Here is a 16,039-nt window from a genome sequence, read left to right as displayed (position 1 = left end):
GGCTCTGCAAATAAACCAAGAAATTGCAGGTCAGTGAGCCTGACATCAGTAGTGGGAAAATTATTAGAAAGTATTCTAAGGGACTGGATATATGAGCATTGGGATAGACGTGGACAGATTAGGGATAGTCAACATGGCTTTGTGCATGGTAGGTCATGTCTAACCAAGCTTATAGTGTTTTTTGAGGAAGTTACTAGGAAAATTGATGAAGATGAGGTAGAGGATGTTGACTCAATGAGCCGAGTGGCCTAATTCTGCTGCTACATCTTATGGTCTTATTTTTCCTGTTCATGTTCCTGTCCAAATGTTTTTTTAAGCTGTCATTGTACCCACCTCTAACATTTCCTCTGGCAGCGCCTTCCATTCACTTGCCACCCTGAATGAAAAAGTTGCCACTCAATCCTCCTTTAAACCTTTCCTATCATCTTAAACCTATGCCCTTTAGTTTTACAGCGAAAAAAGAACTACTGGAGGAACTCAGTGGTTCAGGCAGCATCTATGCAGGCAAAAATAATCAACATTCTGCATCAAGGTCCTGGCTCAACCTGAGTTGATTATTCCTCTGCTTTCATGAACTCTGCTGTTGCGGCAGTTTATATTTTGCTCCAGATTATAATACCTGCAGTCTATTCTATTGCCTTCTGTTTTGTTGTAGCAGTAATACTAAAGTGGTGGCAGACAGATACCCACTGAATCTGTGAAATCAAATATGAATCAGGGAGCCAAGCCAAGTCCAGCTGGAGTTACACATCATATTATCTCCATTATTGCAAAGCCCTTACACTCAGAAATATTGCATGATAGTTTAGCAATGAGACTCACAGTCCTGAGATCTGGACCAAAATACTAAAATAAATAAGTTAAAAACAATTGCAGATGCTGTACATCTGAAACAAAATACAAAATGCTTGAAACACAAACATACGAAGTGGGAGCAGATTTCTCAGCCCCTGAGGTTTGGTCTGACATGCAAGGGTTTATGAATTTCATTATAATCACAACTCTGCTTTCCTATACTGTTCACGCACAGCAACTTTTCACTCCTTGCTTATTGAGTTACTGTTTTCTCTGTTTCCACTGCCCTTTGAGGAAGAGACTTTCAAAGATTCACAGACCTCTGAGAAAAAATGTGGTATCTGCTCTCTGCTGGAAATTCTTTTTAAAAGGCAACCCCTCATTCTAGATTTAGCATGTATCACCAGGTTCAAGGACAACTTCCATCCCACTGTTATCAGACTCCTGAACGAATCTGTTGTGCAACAAAATGGATGCTTGACCTCACAATCTACCTTGTTCTGATCTTGCACTTATTGCTTACCTGCACAATATTTTTTCCTATAACTTTTACACATTATTCTACATTGTTATTGTTTTACCTTGATCTGCCTCTATGCACTGTGTAATGATCTGGTCTGTATGAACAATATGCAAAACTGTATCTTTCAGTGTATCTTGGTACAGTACATGTGACAATAATAAGCAAGTACCAAGCCAAAGATTTCCGCACAACAAGAAACATTCTCCCTACATCGGTACTGTCAAGACCCCTTAATCAAATCACCTCTCATTCAGATACCAATTGATACAACCTACATTGACCAACCTTTCCTTGTAAAAAAAAATCCCACTCATTCCATTGACTGGTCTGGTAAACCTTCTCTGAATTACAGCTGATTCATTTAAATCCTTCTTTAAATGAAGGCCCTAGATCTGCATACAGTAGATGGCATGGCATACAGTAAGGAGGCATGGGATCCAAGGACACCTTGCTCTGTGGATCCAGAAATAGCTTGCCTACAGAAGGCAAAGGGTGGTTGTAGATGGTTTGTATTCTGCATGGAGGACCGTGAACAGTGGTGTTCCACAGGGATTTGATCTGGAACCCCTCCTCTTTGTGATTTTTATAAATGACCTGGATGAGGAAGTAGAAGGGTGGGTTAGTAAGTTTGCTGATAACACAAAATTTGGGGGTGTTGTGCATAGTCTGGAAGTTTGTCAGAGTTTACAGTGGGACATCGAAAGGATGCAGAATTAGGCTGAGAAATGGCAGATGGAGTTTTAATCAGAAGTTGAAGTGGTTCATTACAGTAGGTAAAATTTGAAGACACAATGTAGTATTAATGGTAAGACTCTTGGTAGTGTGGAGGATCAGTGAGATCTTGGGATCCATGAGGTAATGTTGCAGCTCTATAAGACCCTGGTCAGACCCCACGTGGAGTACTGTGTTCACCTCACTAGAGGAAGGATATGGATACTATAGAGAGAATGCAGAGGAGATTTACAAAGATGTTGCCTGGATTGGAGTGCATGCCTTATGAGAATTGGTTGTGTCAACTTGACCTTTTCTCCTTGGAACAACAGAGGTTGAGAGATGACTTGATAGAGGTATATAAGATTATGAGAGGCATTGATCGTGTGGATAGCCAGATGGCTTTTCCCAAGGCTGAAGTGGTTAACATGAGGGGACATAGTTTTAAGGTGCTTGGAAGTAGGTACAAGGGGGACATCAGAGGTAAGTTTTTCACACAGAGAGTGGTGGGTGTGTGGAATGCACTGACAGCAATGGTGGTAGAGGCATATACAACAGGGCTTTTAAGAGACTCTTAGAAAGGTACATGGAGTTTAGAAAAATAGAGAGCTATGTGGTAGGGAATTTCTAGACAGTTTCTAGAGTAGGTTACACGGTTAGCACAACATTGTGGGCTGAAGGGCCTGTAATGTGATCAAGGACCAAGGAGATCATTGTGGACTTCAGGCATGCTAGGAGTCACACTCACATCTCCATCTACATCAACGGAACTGTAGTGGAGCGTGTATCAAGCATCAAATTCCTTGGTGTCCACACTTCCAAGGATCTCACCTGGTCCCTGAACTCCTCCATCCTGATCAAAAAGGTGCAACAGCGCCTTTATTTCCTGCAGAGCATCAAGAAAGCTCACCTCTGTCCCAGGATACTGACAGACTTTTACCGCTGTACCATTGAGAGCATACTCACCAACTGCATCTCAGTGTGGTATGGCAATTGTTCCATATCGGACCGCAAAGCACTCCAGCATGTGGTGAAAACTGCCCAATGGATTATCGGCACCCAATTGCTCACCATTGAGAACATCTACCATAAAAATACTGCCCGCGTAGGGTGAAAAGCATTATCAAAGATGCATCTCACCCTAACCATGGACTTTTTACTCTCCTCCCATCCGGTAGGTGCTACAGGAGCCTCTGCTCCCGCACCAGCAGGCACAGGAAGAGTTTCTTCCCTGAGGCTTGTGACCCTGCTGAACCTCACATCACAGCCCTAAGCAGTATTGCACCCATATTGTACTGTCTCAGTACTTTTATATTTGTGTGCTGTAGCACTTACTTTTTATTCACAGTTAATTTGTAAATAACACAATTCTTTGCATTTCTGGTTAGATGCTAACTGCACTTCATTGGCTTTGTATCTGTACTCGGCACAATGACAATAGAGTTGAATCTAATCTAATCTAATCTAATCTAATGTGCTGTAGATTTCTATGTTCTACTGGACAACGGGGTGACCCGTTGGGGCTCCCTTTGAGAGAAGGGTAGTGCAGCCTGATGTGACCAGAATGAACATTAAATTTTCCTGAATGGTATTGGTATCGTTTTGCTTTGGAAACTGAAGTAGAAAACCTCAGTTTATTAAAGAAGAACGACGCCTAGCAAAGAAAATATAGCTCCTCCTCATTTAACGAAGGACACTTTTGATGACATCATTTCTGGTTTATCTGCCAGCCTTGTGCCTCTCGTTCTCATTCTAGACATGAGCAGTCCTTTCATCCCCCATCTCTTCATATCTTCTGCTGTTTGTTCTTTGTCCCTGATCCTGCAGACGTGCATTTCTCATCTCCTTTGTCTCTTCCTCTCTCCTCCTTCTGTGCCTGTTTTTGTCATTCTGGAGATGTGCAGCCCTTTCATCCCCCATCTTTTCATCTCTTCTGCTGTTTATTGTTTGTCTCTGATCCTGGAGACATGCATACCTCTCCTCCTCTGTCTCTTCTTCTTTCATCGTTTTTTGTCCCGATTCTTTGATCCTGGAGTCATGCGGCCCTGGCCTCATCTGATTCTTGTTCCCTTCCTCTCCTTGCCACTTCCCGATGACGTTTGGCATCATGTCTTGACCATAATGTCCCTCTTCCCTTTCCACACGGCATAATTAGGCTGACCACTTTTTTACCCTAGTGCTGGATAGAAGATACGAAGCAGTAACGTGGTTGACGCTCTCTTAAATGGATGTGATATAGTAACTGCAGTCCTTTGACTGCAGTAAAGTGTTTTATGGTGTCTCGAAGTATGTCATTACAATAAGATTTAATTCTCTGTTATTGATGGGTGGCAGTTAGATCTGTCCCAATCCTGCACATGCTGATGGTGATCAGCAGAATGTGACCCCTCAAAATAGAGCTGCCCTGCCCTTTTGCTCCGGTAGGTGTCGCTGCTGAGGCTGGCTGTGCACGTGTGGGGCTGTCGCATCCCGATTTCTATGATGGCGGATCGGCTCTCGGGTGAAAGAGAGCCTGTTGATTTTTGCGAATGAACAATTTTATACGAATATATAACCCCGAACTTGCCTGCATTCTGTAAGTTAGCGCATTTTAATTCGACTTAGCCAAAAAGAGTGCCACTGTAATGCACCGTTTGCGCTAATTGGAGGTCACAAACAGACAAACAGACAGAGAATGAGAGTTTTAGTAGTATATAGATGTACAGTATGTGGTCTTATTAATGGCCTATATAAATGACAGCAAGGTGGAGATACGTCTCTACCAAAGGAGAGGTAAGGGTCTCCTTTCTCCCACCAGCCCGCAGGTCACCTTTAGGCAAGGTGTAGAACTTGCTTAGCCCTCTGATCAGGGTCATGTGAAGCCACAGGAGCAGGAGATGGATGGCCCTATGAGCAACTGGTGCACATCACAAATACTAGTTATGTGACCACTGACACCAGGCAGACAGTCTCTGAAGAGGTTGATAATGGCTGGGGTCACCCATCTTGTAAAGACACTGGCCAGAAGAAGGCAATGGCGAACCACTTCTGTAGAAAAATTTGCCAAGAGCAATCATGGTCATGGATGAGACCATGATCGCCCTTGTCAATACGACACAGCACGTGATGATGGTGATGATATAACTGAAGCATAATGAAAGGTTAAGAGGGATAGATGGATAAAAATGAGATAACATTCATTTTTTATCCAGAGACAGGTAGGTATTTGAAAGTTACTGCCTGAAAAGATGCCATGGATGTCCTCATTGTGTTGAAAGAACAATGAGGTATATTGGAAGACAAATAACCTAATACTTTTAAATGAGTTTGCGTAGATAAGTAGACTGGTTGGCATAGACATAGGCTGAAGTTCCTATTTCTGTGCTGTACACTCTATAACTCCAAGATCGGCAGCACGTGGTGTTGGAAGCTGGGATTAGATTGAATAGTATGACATGGTAGTGTAGTGGTTAGCACAATACTTTACAGTACCAATGGCCGGGGCTCGATTCCTGCTGCTACCTGTAACGAGTTTGTACATTCTCTTGATGACCACGTGGATTTATTCTGGTGGCTCCAGCTTCCTCCCACAGTCCTACTCAGGTATCTGAGTAGCCAGGGCATCAAAGGTTATGGTGAGAAGGTGGGGGGAGTGGGACTAAATGGGAGAATGGATCAGCTCATGATAAAATGGCGGAGCAGACTCGATGAGCCGAATGGACGACTTCTGCTCCTTTGTCTTATGGTCCAAAGCTGAATCAGTTGGCAGGTGAATTAGTCATTGTAAACTGTCCCATGATTAGATTAGCATTAAACTGGGGGATTGTTGGCCTGCGCGGCTCAAAAGGCCAGAACGGCTAAATATGCGCTGTATCTCGATATGCAAAAGAAATAAATAACTATTTTTCCCTGACGTGGGCACAAAGAGCCAAATGTGTTCTTACTGCAGTATTAGTGTTTTTTTAATGATTCCTATAAAATCAGGGTGGAAGGGCATGTTTCCATGCTGCATTAGTCCATGATCCTAGAATGCAGTTTGAAATTGCCCTGAAACTGGATTACGTCACCTCCTATACCAGCCTTCAGAAGTATAGAGTGACAAAGCTATAGAGAAATCCAGCATGGGAACAGGCTCTCCAGTCCACTAAGTCCATATCACTCTTCAACCACCCATTTGCACTCATCCAACATCATCTTTAAATTCAGGTTTAGTGTCATTTGACCATATACATGCATACCGCCAAACAATACAATGTTCCTCCTGACAAACGTGCACAACACAGCACATATAACTGACACACAACACGTGAACTAATATTACCACAAATAAATTAACAAATAAGGTGCATTTAAGATACAAGTTAAAAAGTAAACAGTATAACACCACTGTTGGGACCTGGGCAGTGGAAGGGACACAGCCTGGAGGAAAGAATCTGTTTCCCATTCTAATAATCTTTGCCCCAATGCTGCGGTAGCTCCTGCCTGAAGATAGGGGTCAAACAGATAGTTGGATGGATGGGAAGGATCAGTGACAGTACTAGGGGCCCTGTGTACACAGCCCTCTTGATGAATATCTCAGATGGGTGGAGGACAGACTTTGATTATCCTCTCAGGACTCCTGCAATCCTTTGTAGGGTCTTGTAGTCAGATGCCTTGCAATTCCTATACCAGGTGGTGATGCACCTGGTCAGGGCACTCTCAATGGTGTTCCTGTAAAAATTGGTTAGAATTGTGGGGGGTGGGGGAAGCCTCAATCACATCAATCTCCACAGAAAGTGGAGATGCTGCTATGCTTTCTCGACTAAAGAGGCGGTGTTGAGGGACCAGGTGTGATCGTCCGTTATATGTATTCCCAGAAACATGGTGTTCCTAACTCTCTCCGTGGAAAAGCCATGGATGTGCAGTGAGGACTGGTCAGCCTGCACCTTCCTAAAGTCCACAATCATCTCTTTAGTCTTGTCCACATTGAGGAGTTGTTTCACCCGCACTGTTCTACCGGCCACTCTAACTCTTCTCTGTATGGGATCTGGTCATCGTTGCTGATGAGGTCAGCCACTGTTCTGTCATTAGAGAGCTTGAAGATTCAGCTTGAACTGAATCTAGCATAAATGTCAGCCATCAGTAGAAGGCTCAGCACACAGCCCTGGAGTACGTCGGGTGCTCAGCCTGATTTATCTGCCATTTTTCCACCCATATCTGCAATACACTGTTAATTTATGGAGTCCAGTTAACCCACCGACCTGCACACTTTTGGGATGTTGGAAGAAACCCATGTAGTCTGAGGGAGAGCATGCAAACTCCACACAGTCAGTACCACAGAATCTGAGTCTGATCACTGGCACCATAAGGCAGCAGCATTAGAATCAACCATTTTCTGGCCAGAGTGTCCAGCACCAGACAGTCACAGTCACAGAATGAAGAGTCAACCAGAGATGAAGGGATAGTGAAACTCTGAAATTCCTGGAGGGTCAATAACTGTGCACGTTCAAGACCAAGAGCAATAACTATTTGGTTAATCAGGGAATTAAGGGATTTGGGTTAGTCAAAGAAAATGGCAATGAGGCAAAAAAATATAGTGGAAGAGACCTATTGCTTTTCTCTCTTATACTACATACAAATCCTAATTTGTGATAGTACTATCTGTAATAGCATTGAAATCCATTCAGTTCATAGGTGAACAAGAACAACTGTCTTACCAGCAGTGTCCTAGTTCCTGTGAATGAACAGTATGCCTGTTTTGACTGAAGCTATGATATCTGACCCCATAATAAGATCCATTTTATCTACCCACCACTCTTTGAACTAAAAGTGCCTAATTGCAATTAAATACTTTGCAAATGTTATTCCACCATTCACACAAATGTCGCAGACAGAACAAATAAAATGTTGACGCAGCTCTACTGGACTGAAAATGGAACCGGCAATCATATGACAGCATTTAGACTATAAATCCATAAGGCATTGGAGCAGAATGTGGCCATTTGGTCCATCAAATCTGCTGTGTCATTTGATCAAGGCTGATTTAATTTTCCTCAACTTCCCTGTGACTTGATGCCTTTATGAATCAAGAACCTATCAACCTCCACTTTAAGTATAACCAATGACTTGGCCTTCACAGCAATGAATTCCACAGATTCAGCACCCTCTTTCTAAAGAAATTCCTCCTCATTTCTGTTCTAAAGGTTCAAAAGTTCATTTATTATCAAAGTATACAATTTGAAATTTTTCTTCTCCAGGTAGCTATGAAACCAAGGAAGAAAAGAAAGGCAGCACGAACATCAACCCTCAAATCCCCCCTCCCCACACAAAAAATGAACAAAAATGGAACAGGTATATCAACCCCCAAATTCCTCCTCCCACACAAAAAAACAAACAAAATGGAACAGGCACATCGACCCCCGGATCCCCCCTGCACAAAAAAATACGAACAAAACAGAACAGGCACATCAACCCCCAAATCCCTCCTCCCACACAAAAAAAGATCAGGTGAAGAACAGAGAATATGAAAAAAACTATTAGACTAGAAAAAGTTTATAGTCCAAGTCCACATCCAAATCACAGAAAACCTGGGCAACATTCTCCGGGCCCAGCAGCAGACCTTTCCTTTTCCGTATTTCCGTAGCAGAGCCGTTAAAATGCAGGCAGCTGGCGCTTACCCTCGGGACTTGCCTCAATGCTTCAGTCTCCCTCATTGCTTTAACTGGCGAAAAGGAGTCAAAGAATGGCTTGCGCCTTGTCCCACAGCCTTCTCACCACAAAGTTCGCACACACTGTCTCTGTATCCTGGAATCCTCTCTGAGACTGCAAAGCACTGAAGCACCCAAACGATCTCCAAGTTTTTGTATACGCATTAATGTTTCAATCTCCCTCATCGCTTTAATTGACGAAATGGAATCAAACATCGGCTCATAGCCTGCCCACCATGAAGTCCCACATGCTGCCTCTGCCTCCCAGAATCCTCTTGGAGACAGTAGAGGGCTGAAACACCCAAACAATCTCCAAACAGCAAATCACAGGCTCCTACATTTCCAGAATCACATCCAAGACAAAAAGCAAACATAAAAGACATAAAAGAAGTGAAATATATGGTTTCATGATCTATGATTCATGAATGGATGTCCTTGCATTCTGGGACTGTGACCTCTGGTTAAAGGCTCTCTCACTAATAGAAACATCCACTCCACTCTATCCAGGTCTTTCAATGTTCAGTAGGCTTCAATGAGGTCTCTCCTCATTCTTCTAATATCCAGCAAGTTACTTTCTTATTTTATCTAATTGTCACAAAATGTTTCAACAACAATTAATTTCTCTTGGTTGTTCACAGTTATGTGAGCACACACATAGAAATCTTGCTCATAACAAGTTCCCAGAACAGGGTGATGTGTGATTGGTCAGTTTGTCATCGGTGCCATTGGCTGTTGACTTTTTCTTTGATATCATTAGATCTTTTATATCCACTTGGATGGACTACTCGAGTAATATTTCACATTAGGTATTCCAGACCAGTATTTCTCTGTATCTTATTCTATGTAGTTAAAAACATGTAGCACTGTCAAGAGGTTTTCTGTACACTTCCAACTGCAGACATAGTACATTCAGCACGTGCAGACATCTTTTACTTGCTCTGGAAAATACTTTTCTGTCAGACAGTTTTAATATAAAGGAGCCCTTTGTCAGTAGTGCTCACTGCACTGTAATGATCTGTCAACTTTCAAGTCAATGGATCCTCCATATGTGACAGCAGTTATTCTCTCCTTGTATTGCCTTAAAAGTCTTTCCATTTCTTTGGATCCCTCCTGATAAATTTTCTGTAATTTTTGTTTAACTTTCCATTGTGTTTAAATCTTAATCCGCATGCTTGTTTCAGGTTTTGATTTGCTCCTAGTTGTCATTGACGCATGTCACATTAATGAACAATTCCCCCTAATGCAATTACCAAAGAACTTTTTTTCTTAAACGTTTGCTTCATAGAGTTGCACTACACAAAAATGGTCTCATCGGCCAATTACATTTATGCAAACCTATTTGCCCGTGTCAAGTTTGTATCCTTCTGTGTCTTGCCTATTTAAGTGTCTGTCTAAATATCTCTTGAACACAGAGATTATATTTGATTCTACCCAACTCCTGTGGCAACAAATGCCAGACATCAAACACCTTTTCTGTGTAAAAAAAAACATTTCCCTCAAATCCCCTTTGAAACTCCTTCCTTTCACTTTAAACCTGTTGGCCCTTGTATCATGAGAAAACATTCTGGGCACCTACTCCATCTATGCCTCTTATAATTTTATATACTTCTATTAGATCATACCTCAGCCTCCTTCAATCCAGGGAAAATACACCCAGCCTATCTAATCCTGGTGAATATCTCTCTCTGATACAATCACATCCTTCCTATGGCGTGGCAACCAAAACTACACAAAATACTCGAAGTGCAGTCTAACTAGTGTTGTAGCATTCATATTCTATGCTCCAACTTTGGATCCAATTAGCCAGCTTGCCTCAGATCCCATGTGTCTTAACCTTCTGGATGTGCCTACCATGTGGTACATTATTCAATGCCTTACTAAAGTCTAGAGTGAACATCAATTGGCCTGCCAATCTCAAAAAGCTCAAACAAATTAGTGAGATAGGATTTTCCTGATCAGATCTGACCTTTCCAAGTGTACATAAATCCTATCTCTTGGGATCTTCTCCAATCACCATCTCACAGGCTTGTGGTTATCTTGCTTATCTCTGTTGGCTTCTTAAACAAAGGGACAACATTAACTATCTGGCAACTCACCTGTGACCAACAAAGTCACATAAATCTCCGGCAAGGCACCCCCAGCCATCTCCTCCCTTGCTTCTAAAATTTCAGAAATCAGAGGCACAGAGTAATTTGAGTGCCCTAGTTTTCTTTAAGGTTAACTTGTAGATTGTGTCAGTAGTAATGTTAGCATTCATTTTGAGAGAACTAAAACATAAAAGCAATCATGCATTGCTGAGACCTTTTAAGACATTGGTTAGATCACATCTGGAATGCTGTGAGTAATTTTGAGGCATGTATCTAAGAAAGGAGGGTCTGGCCCTGAAGAGGGCCCAGAGGAGATCCACAAGAATAACCCCAGAACTGAAAGGTTTAATGTATGAGGATAATGTCTCCAGGCTTGTACTTGATGGAGTTCTGACGAATGATGGGGCATCTCATTGAAACCAACTGGGTACTGAAAGGACTTGACAGAGTGGATGTAGAGAGAATGTTTCATTGGTAGTAGAGTCGGGGAACTGACAATGTACCCTCAGAATAAAGGAATGTCCCTTTAAAACTGAGATGAGGAGATATTTCTTCAGTCAGAGGGCAAAATTGGAAATCTATGGAATTTGCTGCCACTAAGAGCTATGGGGGCCAAGTCATTGGGTGTATTTTCAACAGAGATTGATAGGTCTTTCTGAAAAGTTTGAGAGAAAAAAAAATCAGGCATGATCGATTGAATGGTGGAGCAGACTCAATGGGTTAAATGGCCTAATTCTGCTCCTATATGTTGCAGTCTTATTGTCTTCTCAGAGCGACCTGAGATATATCACATCAGATCCTGAGGATTTCTCAACCCTTATGTTTCCTATCCTGTTTTGAATACAGTGCATTGTGGACTGTCACAGCCTGGGTCTGCTATGTAGTTTTACACCAGTAGCCATTCTGTACAATGTGAGCTTCAACAGTAAAGATGAGGACATTGTTCACCTTGCAAACAATCTAATTAATCATCAGAAAAAACATTAAAATGTGCTTCTTACATTCTGCCTGATGGAAGAGGGGCTTTTATTTATAAAGGTTGGAGAGAAGATTGAGGGAAAGGGTGATGACAAAAAGCTGAAGTTCTTAAATGGCTGGAGGAAAGACAGAAGGACAATAGTACAGAACATTGGTGGAAGTATAAGTAAGAGTGACTGAACCTGCTCCTACTCCATCTCCACAGTATGCAACTGTGAAGTTATAAAATCAGAGAAGGTTACACACACAAAATGGTGGAGGAATTCAGCAGGTCAGACAGCACCTTTGCAAGGGAATAAACATTTGACATTTTGGGCTGAGACCTTTCATCAGGACTGGAAAGGAAACGAGAAGATGCCAGAATGAAAGTGGGGGGAGGAGAAAGAGTTCAAGCTGGCAGGTCAGAGGTAAAACCAGGTGAGGCATGCAGGGGGGATGAAGTAAGAAGCTGAGAGATGATAGGTGGAAGAGGTTAAGGGCTGAAGAAGAAAGAATCTAATAGGAGAGGATAGTGGACAATGGGAGAAAGAGAAGGAGGAGCACTGGAGGGAGGTGATGGGCAGGTGAGCAGGAGAGAAATGGTGAGACAAGAGCTAGATTGGGGGTGGAAAAGAAAAGAAGGGGAGGGGGAAGAGATTACTGGACGTTGGAAAATATCGATGTTCATGCTGTTAGGTGGAGGCTAACACCTGAGAGAGGCCTCATTGTGGCAGTAGAGGAAGTCAAGGACTGACATGTTGGAATGGGAATGAGGAGTGGAATTAAAATAGTTGCCCACTGGGAAATTCTCCCTTTTGTGGATGGAGCAAAATCAGAAAGGTGAAGATTTGAAGACGGAAACAAAAAAAAAATGAGAGTGGTACAAACAAATGCCAACATAGTTACAAAATCCCTTCAAGAGATTTTAAACAAAGATTGTGCGACAGGTATCAGTCAAAATCAAGCCAAATATGTTTTTAATTTCTGATGTGCTTTTACTAATTCTACAAAAAAAGTGTTCTTTGCCAAACAACTTCAAGTAATTATACCTCACAAAATAAATATTCTTGTAGAGGGAAGTCAGTGGGGACATTAGTCAAATTCTAATCATATCCCATTTAGTTGGAGTGGAACATGTCAATTCAAGATTATGAGAGTTGATTTTAATCAGTGAGCACGACCAAGTTACAGGTAATCTCTCTAACAATTGGTGGAAAACTATTAATATACTTGATAAATGGAATTTGCTGTACTTCTAAATGACAAAGCACAGATTAATGAGGAGGACAGAGAAGAAATCTTCGTATAAAAACAAGAGATTAAACCATGAAACTTGAATTGCTTAGTTTTAAAAGGATAGCATACTTAAACTAGAACAGCATTTTAAACAGTACACTGGATCTTCAAATTCTAAGTATATGTTGAGACTTGGATTGCATATTGACCTCCAAGAGTACCACAACCTTGTCGTGGTTTGGAGGCTTGCGTGCTTCAATGACCCAGAGAGCTATGTTGGCTAGAGTCAGAGCTTTATGCTTTGGCTCTTGATAGGGTCACACATGTCAAACAGGTCAAAGGGTAGAGGTTGGACTAAAACAATCATTTCTCCAGGTTCGGGGGTTCAGCTCAGGGCTAACAACCCTGATTGGTCAACTGTTACAGAAACAGCAATGAAGAATCTTTCCACATCTGTGTGCAAAGGTTTACCTGATCTCTACCTGGGACTTGCATGACCGACAATAGTGAATTACAGGAAGCTGCTGTCACAATGAACAAAGCCAAAGATGGCCAAAGATAGACAGAGAGGAAGGACCTTCATTGCTGCCCTAAACACCAGCAGTGTAATGGGTGGTAAGCAATTAACTAAATTTCAACTGCAGCATAGTTGTTTTCACACTTAATTAATAATCATTATACATGTCCTGATAGGTGCTCAAATAAGAGGAAGAGATTTCTGTCCCAATGCTGATCAACATTTTACAAGAGAACATCAGAATTCTGAGCAGGACTAGGCCATCTGATATTTTCCACCTCCTCTGCCATTAGTCCAGATAACCACTTATCTTCTACTCAGCTCCATTTCCTTCACTATCTCTAAAATTCTTTAATATATATAAATCTATTGAACTCAGATTAGAATGCAATCAACGACTGCACCTCTACAATCCTCTGGGAAAGAGAATTACAGTTTCACCATCTTCCTCATCTCAGTTCTAAGTAGCCTACATCTTATTCTAAAATCCTCTGCATTGGGAAACATCTTCCCTGTACCCATACTGCCAAGTGCTAAAAGAACTTTTCAAGTCTCAATGAGGTGATCTCTTACTCTTTTAGACTCCGGAGAACCTAAGCTTAGACAAAGCAAATCTGGCAACCCAAGAACCAGTCTGGTAAGTCTTTGCTGCACTCTCTCAGTTGCAAATATATCCTGTACAAAATATTCCAGGTATTTCACAAAGGATGTATAAAATATATTAACTGATATTCTCCCCTTATGAAGACTGACATAGCATTTGATTACCAAATTGCTTGCTGCACTCGTATGCTAATTTTAAATGACGTGTATAAAAAATCCACATCCCTTTAAAGATCAATATTTCCCATTATTTCACCATTTAAAAATTACTCTTCTTTTCTGTTTGTGCTGGTAGATAATATTTTTCAAAATTATATTCTTTCTGCCGTGTCTCACCTACTCAGTCAGTTTGTCTGTACCTCCATGAACCATGCCCCCTCCCAATCACAATCCCACCTGGTTTTATACCATTAACAAACTTGACAGTAAGACACCTGGTTCTCGCATTCAGATTTTAGACATAGATTATGATAATCCAGGGTCCAAGCAACAATTCCTGCAGCACCCTGCAATATAACTTCCTGTCTCTCGAACTCAGTTCCCAGACTAAAAAAGGTAAGCATGTTATACACCTTCTTTACTACCCTATGATACTCTGCAGCCACTTTCAGGAAGCGATGGACTTGGACCCAAAATCTCCTTGTACGTCAACACTGTTAAGGGTCTTGTTATTAAGAGTGAACTTCCCTTTACGTTTGATCTCCCATTTTCAGCACGTCACATTTGGCCAGATTAATTTCTATCTGCTATTTCTCCACCCATATCTGTAAATAATCTATATCTTTCATTTTATCCCCAAGCAACCTGCCGCACTATCCACGCCACCAATTATTGCATCGTCTGCAAAAGTGCTAACCTAACCACCCACGTTTTCATCCAAGTAATTTAAATACATATACATTGGATTCTAGTTAATTGGGCCACTGATTAATCAGGGCCAACTTACTTGGACCGACTCTTAAAGAATAAAAACTAATCGAGAAAATAGCTGGGATTCCTTTCACTTATTTGGGACAATGCTGCTTAATTGGGACAGGAGTCTGTTGCTGGACAGTTTCTAACTAGTGTCAATCACGTGAACATTGTGTGGCCATTAGACACTATACCATGCATACAGCGAACAATTTTTCAATAGCGTTAGTTGAATGTATTTGTGTTCAAAAATCAGTGATTTTTCTTACTCGTAGTTGGTGATGAATAAACCATAAGACTGCAGTTTTGAGCATTCAGGCTTGCAAGTGCCATAAATGGCAGGGAGTGAAAATGAAACAGTTTCAATACTTCAACAATTTAGGTCCTACAAAGGATTTGAAGGCATGAACAATCATCTTCAATGTTACAATGAAGATGAAGATTTGTAAGATACAATCCACCTGTCTCCCATGCTCTTGTTTGTATTTATGTGCTGTAAGTATCTCAAGTTCATACGCGGAGAGGATTGGTTTGCAAAATCATAAGAGATATAGATAGAACTGTATTTATATTAATTTATATTTTTATTATACTTATATATGGATCATTGCAGAACACCGCTTGTTACCGACCTCCAGCGAGAATAAATCCCAATGACCAATACTCCTTTTCCTATAGACAAGCCATTTCATCTTAGTCTTCTACATGAGCCTACCATAATGCAACTGTTCGATATGGATTTTAATAAGGTGTTTGACAACATCCATAGCTCTACTTTCTCCAATCATCTTCATCACCTCCTCAAAAAACTCAAACAACTTTCCGTACCAGGTCAATTTAAACCCTCCCTAGAAACTTTAACAAACTGACCCTCAACAGATGTAACCCATGTGATTTGTACAGGTTCCACCTGCCCAAGAAACAGCTTTATGTTGAGGCCCATAGGTTTACATAGAACATAGAACATAGTTTAGTAGCCTGGGACACTGATAGAATGAGCAAAGGTAATTTTGACTGAGTTGTCTGATATCAT

At 41.4% G+C, this 16,039-nt stretch overlaps 1 protein-coding gene across 3 annotated transcripts in view; it reads right to left on the bottom strand.

The window, feature by feature from the left end:
• The window catches only part of efcab2 (EF-hand calcium binding domain 2), a 135,215-nt gene that overhangs the window by 63,370 nt on the left and 55,806 nt on the right, over positions 1–16,039 (bottom strand). The gene's annotated exons all lie outside the window — the stretch shown is intronic.

The sequence above is a fragment of the Mobula birostris genome, chromosome 8 (genome assembly GCF_030028105.1).
Source record: "Mobula birostris isolate sMobBir1 chromosome 8, sMobBir1.hap1, whole genome shotgun sequence".
In the NCBI taxonomy this organism is placed as follows: domain Eukaryota; kingdom Metazoa; phylum Chordata; class Chondrichthyes; order Myliobatiformes; family Myliobatidae; genus Mobula; species Mobula birostris.
This window is presented reverse-complemented; position numbering and strand designations above follow the sequence as displayed.